At 28.6% G+C, this 13308-nt stretch overlaps 1 long non-coding RNA gene and 1 pseudogene across 1 annotated transcript; one reads left to right on the forward strand and one right to left on the reverse strand.

Moving 5' to 3' along the window:
* The first annotated feature begins 2000 nt into the window (after positions 1–2000).
* On the forward strand, positions 2001–13073 carry LOC137828996 (ATP synthase subunit beta, mitochondrial-like; annotated as a pseudogene).
* LOC137828409 (uncharacterized) lies at positions 7662–9181 on the reverse strand. Its single transcript, XR_011083874.1, has 3 exons — positions 9052–9181; positions 7838–8116; positions 7662–7757 (listed from the first exon to the last, which is right to left on the reverse strand). It is a non-coding gene; the product is annotated as an uncharacterized lncRNA (long non-coding RNA).
* Positions 13074–13308: the final 235 nt, after the last annotated feature.

Genomic DNA, 13308 nt, shown 5'->3' on the forward strand with positions numbered 1-13308 from the left:
TATTAGGTCATTTGATTGAAAAACAACATATACATAGTCTAACTTAGTTTATGATTAAGGTGTTGAATATTAAAATTAATTTTTGGAATAAGACAGCTTGAGTTTACTAATAATATAAATTACATAAATTAAAATATGATGATAAGAAATTAAAATATATTATTTTAACAAAATTTTGAAGAGTAGATAAGATGAATTAAGGTAATATCAGAAAGTGGATTTTAAGTCTAACTCAACTTTACAAAATCGGCTTATAAAGTGAGATTTGTAATTACTTATATACTATGAAATATTTTTATATCTAGTCGATGTAAGATCTTTAACACAACCCCTCATACCGAAACCTGTCAATTCGTGTGTGAGACTATATATTTATTGATAGTCCCACACTACAAAAAAAAAAATCAATATTATCTACGAATCTTAATCCGTAGGTAAATTCAACATTACCTACAGATATTACCCACAGATTCTGAATCTGTAGGTAAATTCAACATTACCTACCAATTATTACCAACGGATCTTAATACTTACAAAATTTTACCCGCAGATCTCTATTACCTATAAACTATACATAATATTAAAAATATTATTATAATATGAATAATTATAAAATCATAATTAATATTTATAAATAATAATAATCATAATTAATAAGTATACATATTATTAATATTATAAAATTAATAATATTAAAACTATTTATAATATTAATAATATTTAATAATATTAATATTATTTAATAATATTAATAATATTTAATAATATTAATATTATTTAATAATATTAATAATATTTAATAATATAATAATATTAATTTTTATTTTATTAATTATATTATTATTGATAATCATAAAAAAAATATAATAATAATCAAAATATTATAATAAAACTTTGACTGATGTAAGCTATTTAGTTCTAACAAATAGCATATACTGTGAAGATGTTAGTCTAGGAGGACTCTTTGAACATGCCACAAACCTGGATCGTCTAAGAGAACTCATAAGGGAAGACGAAAGTAGTGTCGAAATCAACATTCTTGTACTTGTTTTTCATGTCTTGGTTGTAGGCTGGCACTGCAAGTTAAAATAGTGCTAATACTGTACAAAACTAATGGAAATTGAGATTGTTCCGAAAAGGATATAGGATTGAATTTGTGTTTAATGAAACAATGTGTTTGTTTCAATAAAGCTCAATCACTGATTTTATTTCACGGTGGAGATAATTTAATGGACACTCTAATCACTAGTCCATAAATCAAACACTGGAAGTACCCAAAGAGTCATATAATGAATTTTACTAATTAATACCTACCAGCACGTCACCTATTTTAATTTCTCTTCTATGAAATGAACTGACTTTGAATTCCAATCTTTACCAAATGATTATTAAAATAAAGAGAATATTAGTATAATATATACAAGAAAACAGGTATGCATGCTCTCTCATATATAAGAAAAGCCATTAAATTTAACAAGCAGTTGTTAATTAGTTGTTTAATACGAGCGGCATGAATGTGCTATTGCTTTTTCATATTTTATATCTTGAGAATGGCATGAATTGATGTGGATCAGTCAAATCAACACAATCTTATATTGCCAACAACAAATACTTAAAGGCCAAAAATTAGTTGACATATTTAAGGAGTATGCATAAATATATATAATTCTGTGGAGTAACCAAAGAAATAATGAATACGATTGAAGATACAAACAAGTTTCATTCTAATAGAGTAATCTCAAACCTAAATCGTTTCGTAATCTAAACGATAACCTAAACAAATATCTTCAAAATCAAAATAGAAGAATATCTATAAAAAAAACTATAAACATTTTATTTTCTATTTATAATATTTTTTTTAAAAAAACTTCATTTTCATTTCATTTAAATTATTTTGCTCCAAACCTAAAAAAAAATGTATTACAATATTTATATAATTTAGTAAATCACTTCATTAAAGAGTCTATTTTGTTATGGTTGACATTGTTAGATTTTAAGTTATGGGAGAGGTTAGTAATATGTGAGTATTTTTTTAAAAAGGGTTAGAGTACTTCTAATACTTTTTTTTTCATAATATATATATATATATATATATATATATATATATATATATCATGAAGAACTTTATGAGATACATATTTTTGACTGTTACGGTTAACTAATGTTGTTTTACTTTTGTTATATCCTGTGTCATGTCATACTAGTATAAAGGAATATTAGTCTCCAACATTTCCAATAGTTTGTGTAAGACTTGACCAACGTTTAATAATAAATTTGTCATATATAGTATAATTAGTTTTTATTAGACTTTGGTCTCTGTACTGCTATATATACGTTTCAGGGCGTCCTGTTGAATAAATCAAATTTTGGACCTCCTTAGTAGAGCTATTATTTGATGTAAATTATGTTCTACTATTACGGAAAAATCAACTGCAATAATTGAGATATATATTAATTCAATTCCTTCACACACACATATTCAATTTTGACTTAATCTCTTCATTCAATGAAGGCAACCAACATTCGCAGGCTATGAATTGTATTTGCAAAAAAAAAAAAATGACTGCTTATATGTGTGATTTATTTCAAAAGTATTTTTTTTTATGAAAACTATAATGATTACAATTATATTGGAATTTAAGTCCATAAAAAAGTTATAATTATTTAGTCATACAAGGTGAAGTCATTACGTGGTGGGTGTGCAGTGAGAAAATTAATATACTCTTTAGAAACCTAGGCTTCATCAAAAGAGAATGAAAAAGGGTAAAGAAACTAGTTTATTTATAGTTTATAAGCTAATAGGTAATTATAAACTAGTTAAGAATTAAAAAACTAAAAATTTATAAAAATTAATTGAAAGTTATAGAACATGTAAACTTACTTAGATGATTGAGTTATAAATAGTAACTTCCATTAAAAATGTTCTGTACACGAAAAAAAGAGTAAATAATAGTTAGTTAAATTAAATATTTGGTCGGATTAAATGTAAATACACTTAAAAAAGAAGAAAAAGATGTTTTCATTCTTATATCTATTATTTTTCCTTGATTTTGAAATTGATGACATCAGTTATTATATATGTTTAATCTCTTACTACTAACTGTCAAAAATTTAACAAAAAAATTACTATAATTTTTTTTTTTTTTACTTTTGCAGGTAACGACACGTATAATTATAACGAATTATCATATTACTAGGATAATAGGATAAAACTATACATTTAAATAATAACCACTAACTGTAACATACTATACAACTATATATAAATTTAAAATTCTTTAAAAAAAAATATAATCAATAAACACCTAATTTAATAAACCTGAATAATATCCAGAAATCGGCACGTTTCTACTACTACTTGCTATAAAGTTTGTTTATGCACTAAATAAATATGATAATTACATTAAACACATTCATAAATAAAAGGAAAGTTAACGAAATTAAAATATAAAATTATTATATTATTATCATGTATATAAATGTGTTTAAATTAAGGTGTGCATGGATATGTTTTAGGGTTGGGTTTTAGGGTTGGGTTTGTGTGTTGGGTTTATTTCTATACGTTTGGGTTTATTTCTATACGTTTGGAAGGTTGTTGGTTTAGGGACGAGTATAGTTTTGTATAAAAGTTAAATTATCCTGAAATAATTTTTATTTATTTAATTATTTTTTTATAATAAAAAGTCATGTAAATAAATGTAAATGAACTCAAATTTAGTCATATTGTCATATTAGGACTAAGTATGAGACGAGACATTAAAAATTATGGTAATCAAGTTTTATTAAAAGATAATACTCAACATATTTTGAACCTACAACATGTTAACTAACTTATATTCTCGATATTAAGGTGACACAAAATATTTACTACCATGTTAGGTATATACTTGTTACCAAGTTAGATTTTAGTCTTTCTTAACTTCTCAATACTTAAAATCATGTTTATGTGACTAGCCAACAATGAAGTCGGAATACTTTTATTGATATGAGTTTCATGTTTATCATTGTTATCCATTCAAGATCACTCACCCAAGGCCAAACTTTAATGTTCTGTTTGGATTAAGGAGTTTATTTGTGGAGAGGGGAAGAAGTGGATTTGTCTGAGGATGTCTGAGGATATGTGAGGTAAATCACTACAAGAAAAATTAAATTTATCTACGAAAGAATTTCGTAGGTAACAGCCAAAATTCGTAGGTTAATCAGCATTACCTATGGATTATCCACAGAAAAAAAATCCGTATGTAATACGGGTGTAGGTAATTTACCTTCTAACAGGGGTATCTGTGGGTAACGCAAAGAGTAGTTACCTACCACCAACTTCAGTCAGTAGGTAATTCAATATACTTTATTTTTAAAATTTTAATTATTATTTAAATATTTTTTTTATTTTAATTATTATTTACAAATATTATTTTATTTCAATTTTTATAATTATTATTGACAATTATTATATATGTTATGAAAATTACGGGCACTATCACTTCAACGACAGGATTATAGTTCATACCGTTAGCGATATTATAACCTGATGTTTTTTTAATCGCTTCTATTATGTAAAAATAAATTCTTGTTCATTCTCATTTTCCATCATTATGTAGAAAGATCTATTTTTCATTGAGTTAGTAGGTTTATGTCTTGGATCTGAAAACAATAACTACTTTTGAAATGAACGAATTGTTGGGTAGATTATTGTTTTCTTAGATTGATTTGAAGTTTTACTTTGGCATTATTTAGCAAGATAATGTATAAATCATGTGATCAAAGATATTGCTTTTCTTATTATACATAAATCAATCTATATCAATCTATGATCATTGCACCTTCGATTTAGTTCAATTGGTCCAGTCTCTTCTTTGTAGACTCACAGTCACCGGACTTTTTTTGGAATTAACGAATTGTTTCGGTAGATTATTTTTTCTTAGATTGATTTGAAATTTTACTGTTATTTAACACGATAATGTATAAATAATGTAATCCAAGATACTGCTTTACACATAAATCAATCTATGATTATTGCACCTTCGATTTGTTCAATTGGTCCAATCTCCTCTTTGTAGACTTCACAGTTTTTGGGTGAACTGTGTGGACTTACAATGCACACGCCAATTAAGCTCACTTGATATTTTATTCCCATGAAATGTTTTTACTAATAGTAAACATTTTGAATTTCCTCAACAACCAAGCATTATTTGCCTATTCATAGAGAAGCTCCTTCTTTTATTGAGCAAGAAACTGAGCAGCAGATTCTTGTTACTGGAATCAAGGTATTCTCATCTTTTTCCTTTTTATTGTCTTTCATATTATCTCTTCTCCTTCGTTGTTAGGGTTACCTGTCTCCCTGTGTTATATGACTGGGTACTGATTTTTTGATGAATTTTTGTTCAAGGTTGTTGACTTTCTTGCACCATTTCAAAAAGGAGGAAAGATTGGGTTGTTTGGTGGTTCTGGCGTAGGAAAAATTGTGCTTATCATGGAATTTATTTACAATGTTGCAAAAGCTCATGGTATGTGCTATTAATTTATTCTTGTTAACATTCTCTTTTTTCTTTTCTATACTGAATGTTGATTGATTCCATTAGGTGGTTTCTCTTTGTTTGCTAGTGTTGGAGAATGAGCCCGTGAGGGCAATGACTTGTATAGAGAAATGATTGAGAGTGGTGTCATCAAGCTTGGTGAAAAGCAGGTGAATGGAATTCTGCTCATGACACTTTCAGCTGCCTCCATAATACTTTTATCTGAGTATCTTACTAACTTGTCATTTGTGGTTACATCATTATATTAGAGTGAAAGCAAATGTGCTCTTATGTACATCAAATGACTGAACCCCCTGGTGCTCGTGCTCGTGTTGGTCTTACTGGGCTTACTGTGGTAGAACACTTCCATGATGCAGAAGGGCAAGTGTGCTTCTTTTTGTAGACAACATTTTTCGTTTTACCCAAGTATGTCTTTTGCCCTGCTTGTCGAATATATCTTTTATTGTCAGGCGATGTATCTTGTGTTATAACTGTTTCGTTTAACATTATGATGTATCATTTAGGCTAACTCAGAGGTGTATGCTTTGCTTGGTCGTATCCCATCTGCTGTCAGTTACCAACATTACAAAAAAAAAAAAAAATGAAATATTATGTGGGCCAAAAGCGGACGCAACAGACCAAAAACGGATGCATAACTGTCGGATTTTCGTTGGCCAGCAGTCCCACAAAAAAAGCTTGGAAGCAAATCGAAATTAGCGTGGCCCAGTGCACGTTACGTGGGCCAAGCCCACGCAAAACATACACAAATTGCATCAGCTACGTGGGCGTCCAAGCGACGCAATTGCAGCGGCTTATGCGTGGGTCAAACCGATGCAAAATTAAAATATCGTCTATGCGTCGATTTGATCGATGAAATGACAAAGAAAATAATAATATCAGATGTTGCGTGAGCCTAGCTGACGCAGAATTTAAATAATATTAAAAAAAATCTGGCGTGGGACAAAGTTTGACGCATAAAGGGATTAAAAAAAACAATTTATTTTGTTTTCTAACTAGTTTACCCTATAAACAATAAATATCAACCAAATCACATTCAGACAAATTACTATCATTCACAACACATCCACAAACACATCCAGAGTACAAAAATAATACAAATAGTTAAACAAAGTCTTTGATCCATTGAAATATTCAAAATGGATATGAATACTTTAAAAAAAATATTAAAATTAAATTTGTACTTTACAAATTTAACTAAAAACACTAAAATAAATTACATAGTGATGTGATCTATGAAAACTTGTAAAAAATACAAACAATATAAATAAATAAATGAAATAATTAAAATACTTAGTATATAATAAAAATGTCAAATAGTTAAATTTGTTGGGTATGAAGCCAGGACCAATTGGGTTGGGCTGACTAGACACATGTTTAGTGAGTGGGCTTAATTATTATGTCCTTTTATTATCTCTATTTATCTCTATTTAAAGAGATCATTGTACTTGTAATTGGTGTGCAACAAGATATAATGTAAACCTAATAGTTGCTCGGGTGGATGTAGGTTGCAGTTGGCGACCGAACCACGTTAAATCTTGTGTCGTTTATTTCTCTGCAGTTGATTCGTGATTATGTGTGTTGTTTCCGCGTGCGTTTTTTCCATCAAATCTTACAGTATAAGATTCACTTTAAGGAACATGTTAATCATCTTGCTCTAGATCATACTCATGATCGAATTGAGTTATGCCATTGGAAGCATTTTTGTCACGTTCCATTGAGATAAGTTTTTCTTTTATAACCTTCATCTTATCCTCCAAGTGTGCATACTCCTGACTCCACATACTAAGTTCAGCACGAAGCATTTGATTTTCAATTGCATGCTCAGATTGTGAAGTGTCGGAAGCATAGGCTTGAGTGGGGGAAGAGACTCCTTGGCGTAAGTTAGCAGCCAAGTCTGTCGTACCATACACCCGATCTCTACTCTTTCCTCCAGCAGCTTCCTTCCAAGTTTGAAGCTTAGTTGGAGGATCAAGTTGGTGGACATCAGTGTTAGAGTCTTGAGAACTATTTTCTTGAAGGGTCTTCAAGAGCTTATGATAGTTTTCCTACATAGATCATTAGGAAATGAAAATGTTAGGAAATTAAAATATAAATATAAAAAAAAGTTAAAAGAATAACTTACAGAAGTCTCATGAGCACGGGTATCAACCCATTCACCTTCTTGTTTGTGTGGGTGGCCATAAATAGTTCATCAGGTTCTGGAGGACGACCATATTGACGTTCCTAATAATGTTGTACAATTAAAAGCAGTATAGGTTGCAAATGTAAAATGATTTTCATGTAAGGCAGTGACAAGTACTTACCAAGGTCACGACAATATCTGAATGTGATTTTTGACCTATGGAGTGCAGTGCTCCACCACGAGCTGAACCCCTATTGGCTTTATTTGGAGTTGATTTATCTTTGAATTGTTGTGAAACCCAATAGTTTAGAAGTTCAGCCCATGCTTGCTCTCCTATCAAAATAGGTCAGACACCCTTTGTTCTAGCTTTGGTCAACATGTCACAAAGTCTTTTTCTGACTTTAGACTCGTAGACCTTTTTAATTTGGCATTCATCCTGAGATGCCCAAGTGATTCTAGTCTGATAAAAACAAGAAAATGGTTTGTTTCAGTTTTCCCATTTTTGTTGATCTATATGAAATTGTAATTAAAAATTAAAATTATTTGAAAGTCAGTCCACCATTTTAGTTTGTCCTCCTCGGGCATGGCATCATAATGATGATATTTATGCATCCCCTATTTCATTTACACACCCCACCTAACTATTTCAAATTTTTTGGCCCAATCTGCTGCTGTCTTTATTTTTTACTTTCTGTATTCCCTATTTCATTTAAACACCCCACGTCTCTAAATAAAATTTCTTCATAAAGTTCCCCCAATCTTGCCTATAAATTTTCCCATTATATTTATTTTATTCATCCATTTTTTTTTTAAATAACGAATGAAAAAATGAAAAACTTTATTCTTTACATCATTAATATTTTTTTAAAATACAATACAAAAATGAAAAACTTCTAAATATAATTAATTATTAAAACATAATTAATGGGAAAAGAATAAAACTTCTAAGTATTGTAAATATAATATTAATTCAACATAATCAGTGGACATATCACATAACATCAAACATTCATTCACAAGAACAAAGAGAGAAAAGTGCAGTTAGGTTGGTTCATTCACAATATCTCTCTCTTTCAATACTTCTACATTTTTAACAATGTTCAAGCAGTTTGTGGCCACAGAATAATTTACAAGTTGCACCTTCAATTAATTTCTCTTGCACTCCAAAATCTTACATTTAAAGTCCAAAATCATACATAACTGACATTCATCTTTATCCTAAAAAAATGCAAAGTCAAACCCAAGACATGTAATTTTTAATCATCGCAGTTTCAACTCATCTAAATTAAATGAATGTTATTACATTCACATACCAGCAATAGCCGCAACCAACACATTGCAGCCCAATAATCCAAATAAAATGAATCAAAAAATTCTGAACCTTTAAAAATTTACCTCTGGCAGCAATAATGGAGCAAGAGTTGCAGCTAAACCGCGACGCGGAGGACACTCGCGGAGACACGGAGGAGGCTCGCAGAGGCAGAGCAAAGTGAAGGAGAAATTAGGTTTTGAAATTGGGGAAACTACTGGGAATGTTGGGACAGCGGGGAAGCGAAAATTTTATAAATAGGTCACATACGACGCATGACCGACGCATACGTTAAAATTTTTTATTTTAATTAAATTTAAAATTGAAATCAAAATTTAAAAATTAAAAATTAAATTAAAACTTTAAAAAATGTAATTCAATTTAAAAAATGCATATAACTTTAATTTATATAAACAAAAAAATTAATTTAATTTATACAATAATTTTTTTTTTAATTTATAAAAAAAATAATAATTTAATTTATACAATAAAAAAACTAATTTAATTTATACAAAAATATTTAATTTAATTTCTACAACAACAAAAATTGTTTAATTTATACAAAAGAAAACTAATTTATACAACATAAAATTAATTTAATTTGTAAAAAAAACTTAATTTAATTTATAAAACAATAAATAAATTTAATTTATACAAAAACTAAATTAATTTATTTTATACAAAAAAAATAGTTTAATTTATACAAACAAAATTAATTTAATTTATACAACAACAAATGAATTTAATTCATACAATAAAAATAAATACATAATTTAATTAAACTTTGGTTTGGAAAACCATTTATCCTTACAAGTGTTCTTTCTATCTATTATTATGTACAAATAATCAATTTATTAATATCTACTACCACGAATATCAATGAATCCTATTATTGAAATTGCTCATGATACCCTTTTTTTAGTCTTTATAATTCACTTCTTACTTCAACTCTTACCTTTTTAAGTGTAATAAAAAACACAAGTACAAATGTTCCACCCAAAATTGCAATGGACTAGGATTATGAACTTATAATCCAAAATCTAATAATCAACTCTATTCCATGATTTTAAGTTAATTCTATATATTATCATGAATATCAATGTGTCATATTTGTCAAATTGCTCATGATACTCTCTTTCAGCCTTTACAATGCACTTCTTAGTTCAACTTTTACCTTATTAACTGCAATAAAAAAAACAAGTACATATGTTCCACCCAAAATGACAATGGACTAGGGTTATGAACTTATAATCCAAAATCTAATCATGAACTCTATTCCATGATTTTAAGTTCATTATATATCGGACCAAGTCGAAATTTACTTATTTATGTTACATTTATTAAGAACTAAGTCTACTAAAATTACTATGTCAAAGACCTATTATTTAGTGCATTGGGAAACTGTATTAACACACTTATAAGGAATATTGCATATGTGTCATCTCATCACTTAAAATTTACTACATTATTATGTGCTTCACTTGGAAAACATCAATTTCTTTTTTAGATCATACTCAGTAACTATAAAAATGGCATTTATAGAGCATGTGGTCAACTTTGGGACACTTTGGATATTGTAGCAATCTAACAATTAAGAATAAGTTACTTACTCACGACTTAGTCTTAATATGCTTGTATCGTATACATTTTTGCTAATTCTTTAAAATGATCTTATGCTTCATTTATGAGAAGTAACATCTTTAAAATTATAATGAAAATCAAAGTAAAATCCCTAGTTCATTCATCCATTGCACAAATATAACATTTAAATTTATTTAAGTTACTAATCAAAAGTTTTATCTAACTTTTTTTTTCTTAAGGCAAATAAAACATTTTTAGATAAAATTGACTCTCTATTTTTAAATACATCCATTACATTTTAAATTAATTAATTACTTCATCTTAAATTTATATTCTTAAATTTATGTATATTTTATATAATATTTACAAAATTTAAATACTTTTTTTTTTTTACTATTTCTTACTCAATTATTATTTTTCTACATGTTTTTAAATCTTTATAAACTTTTTAAGATAACTTCTTTAAATAATTTCAAAAATTAAACACTACATCAATTAAATAAATTTAATTTAACTAATTTATATAAAAAAACTTTAAAAAAAATATTTATGACAATATATAAATCAAATAAATTTAAAATAAATAATATTTAAAATAATAAAATAATTTATATAATATTTAAATAATTTAAATACGTATTTTTTAACTCAATTATTATTTTTCTTTATTTTTTTTAATTCTTCCTAAACTTTTAAGATAATTTCTTGAAATATTTTAAAATCAAACACTTAATTAATTTAATTTAACTAACTTATATTAAAAAATTTAAAATTAAAAAATTTATTATAATATTAAAAAAATAAATTTAAAATAAATACAATAAATAATTAAATATTAAAATATTTCTTATAATGTTGTACATTAAATAAATTTAAAATAAATAAGTTTTAAAAAACTAAAATATAAACATGTGTGGGTCTTAGCCGACGCAAATTGTTTTTTTAAGTTATCGTCGGCATCCGACGCATCAATTAAACTTTGCGTTGGTCGCGGCCGACGCACAATAATGTTTTTTTTAACTAAATCCGTAGATGTGTTCGTTTTGCATCGCATGGTCGCCAAAATCAATTATGCATGGGTTTTGCGTCCCTTTGGCCGACAAGAATTGCGTCCACAATTGGCCCACGCAAATATTTGGCAGCTAATTCCTTGTTTTCTTGTAGTGCAAACAACCTTGTCTACTGATCTTGGAGGTCTTCAAGAGCATATTTTCGGTTGTTGTAGTTTATGCATTGTTGTTTTTGTTATCATCAACTAAATAGTTTGATTTTCATGATATTGAATAGATCTTTGAGCTTGGTATCTATCCTGTTGTTGACCCCTTGGATTCTACATCTCGTATGCTTTCACCACTTATTTTGGATACGGATCACTATGAAACTGCTCGTGGTGTCCAGAAGGTTCTTCAAAACTACAAGAATCTTCAAGATATCATTGTTATTTTGGGGAATGGATAAGCTTAGTGAAGATGATAAATTGATTGTTACCCGTGCCCGCAAGATTCAGCGATTCTTAAGCCAACCTTTCCATGTTGCTGAAGTCTTCACTGGTGCCCTAGGAAAATATGTGGAATTGAAGGAGAACATTACCAACTTCCAGGTATTATTTGTCTCATTTAATCCGATTTGATCCATCTGTTGATCAAAAGCTTTGGTTATATTCTCTTTGATTATTATTAGTGTGTATTCCATCTTTTAAATCGTGTTAGCAACCTTTTATTTTTTTCATGAATATCGTCATGTTGGAAATTAATTTAACTTCTAATATCCAATTTCTTCTTAATCTTGAATTGCATTTGTCATTTTAAAAAATTGTACCTCGAGTCTTGATATATTGACACCCTCTGACAGTAACACACATTCGACGTTGCAAACGTGGCAATGATGTGACAGAGTGAGATTGTGCGCGAATGAGCGGCGCGAGCTTCAAAATAGGGTAAAAATAATATATTACATCGGTTCTTAGTAGTGACCTGTGTAGGAATAAAAGGTGACCTTTTACCATTTTTCTGCACAGTTATGTAATTTTTAGAAATTTAGTTTTATCTTGTTGGGTTTGGTGGTGCATGAGAAGTGTTTAAAGTGACCTCATTGGAGGACATTAAGGTCAAGTTCTTTAATCTCAATGTGAATGAAGTTAGTCAGAGTAAGTGGTGACCTGTATAGGAATATGTGGTGACATGCGACCAAGTTTCTGCACAGTGATCAAATTTTCGAAAATCTAAGTTTATTGTTGTTCTTGGGTGGGTTGGTGCACGAGGTGTGTGTAAAGTGACTTCAGTGAAGGACACCAAGGTCAAATTTTGTAATCTCAGTATCAATGTAATTAGAGGCAAACACATTAAGTGGTGACCTAGGTAGGAGTATGTGGTGACCTGCTACCAAGTTTTTGAACAGTTGAGTAATTTTAGAAATTTTTAGTTGTGTTGTTGTTGGTGTGCAGAAAGCTAAAAAAATCTATAATTACTTAATTGTGCAGAAACTTGGTAGTAGGTCACCACTTATTCCTACACATGTCACCACTTAGTCTGACTTACTACATTGACATTCATATTAGATAATTGTATCTTGGTGTTCTCCACTTAAGTCACTTTGCACACTCCTCATGCACCACCTCTCACAAGAACAACATAACAAAAATTTCTAAAATTACTTAATTATGCAGAAACGTGGTAACAGGTCACCACTTATTCATACATAGGTCACAACTTACTGTGATTAACTACATTAGCACAGATTAGAGAACTTTTCCCAATTTCCTC

The sequence above is a fragment of the Phaseolus vulgaris genome, chromosome 7, assembly GCF_000499845.2.
Source record: "Phaseolus vulgaris cultivar G19833 chromosome 7, P. vulgaris v2.0, whole genome shotgun sequence".
Lineage (NCBI taxonomy): Eukaryota > Viridiplantae > Streptophyta > Magnoliopsida > Fabales > Fabaceae > Phaseolus > Phaseolus vulgaris.